Source organism: Anopheles moucheti, chromosome 2, assembly GCF_943734755.1.
Source record: "Anopheles moucheti chromosome 2, idAnoMoucSN_F20_07, whole genome shotgun sequence".
Classification (NCBI taxonomy): domain Eukaryota; kingdom Metazoa; phylum Arthropoda; class Insecta; order Diptera; family Culicidae; genus Anopheles; species Anopheles moucheti.
The window spans coordinates 77203567-77205129 of record NC_069140.1 but is presented as its reverse complement, the minus strand read 5'-3'; positions in this window follow the sequence as shown (position 1 = coordinate 77205129).

The window sequence follows — 1563 nt, the reverse complement described above, 5'->3', positions numbered from 1 at the left end:
CTAAGTTATGGTGGTGTTAAAATAAAATATTGTGCCGTTTAGCTTGCTAGAGATACTAGATATTGGCTGGTGGTTCATCTTTTATAAGTTGAATTTATATTAATAACTATAGTTGAAAATATAAAACATTAAATAGATTTCCTTATTAAACTGTACTACAAATTGAAATTTGACGCAAATAAACGATAAGTGTCCCCGGGCATGATGATTGCCCGTATAACGCCGTCAGTCACTGTCAGGCATCAATTTAGTGACACGCTTTCGAACAATTGTTCATTCATCGAACATAATGGTTTGCATTTAACGATTAACGCATTTTTTCAGTCTTTATTGTCTTCACTTAAGTCTGAAAGTTCTCCAACATTTTTTTTGTCTTTCCAACTGAAAAGTGAAACCTTTACCGGAGCTCGGTTGCAACGGCAGCATCGGCAGTGACAACATCTTGTCGATTTGCCCTTTAAACGATCCCATTAGTTCGGTGACACTGCGGACGCGTGTGCCTATGTGTCGATAAGAAGCGATTCAACGACAACAACAGAAAAAAATTATAAGGGAAAAGTAAATTGCCGCATTTTTATCCCGTTTTGGGCCCCGACCATTCATACAATATTGCCGCGGCCGAAAGTGACAGTGGTGCGAGCGTGGCATGATCGAAAGCAAAATTAATGCTCACCTGTACCCTGTGCCGTTCCGTGGCGGTAATTGATGTTGTTTCTACGTAAAAGCGGTTTTTGGCGCAATTTTCTGAGGGCAACCGAAGGAACCGTCACAGGGGGACAGAAAAAAAAACTAGTCGAAAGTTACAAACACGATTGCTGCGATGGACGCGAACGGTAACAATCTACCGGGATGCAATTTTTCCGAATTCGAACTTTTGGGTCACCCGCATGCGTGCGGCCACATAATCATCAATGGTGGTACCCTGTTGGACGGCACGAACGCTTTTTTTTACTTTTTCAATTTGTACGGAAACTTGCAAAGGAAGACCAAAATTAACTCTTCTTCCATTTGCGGCGACTCAATCAAATGCAAACTGTGCAGCGCTGGGCGAACTGCACGGTGTGGTTGGCGAAGCGAAGCCACCGCTGGAGTCAAACTGGTTTCGGCAGGTGCAACACTTTGTACCAACCGGAGCGTAAGTGATTTGAAATTTTGCCAGACCGGAGCAGCGGTGTGCCGGTTTGCCGAAATGATTACAAAAGTTTCGGCCGAAGATGTTGTGTGTGGAGGAGAAATGCGTTTGAAAACAAAATGTGGTGCATTTTTATCTTTAATTTGTAACAATTTGAAACTAACAATAAAAATGTTTAAAAGATGCAAGTGAGTAAGACTTTTTACATTATTCTGCATTTAGCTACTTCAAAAGACTAAAAAAATACAATCAAAATGTATGTAACTTTAGTATAATGAATTTAGAAAATCAAAATCAAACAACTAACAAACAGAAATATCATAATACTAGAAACAAAATTGAAAGCAAAGTGCTAATAACTACCATAAAATCATAACATGGTAAAACTTTTCATACAAATCTAAAAAATAACATAAAACGAACCAAAACAG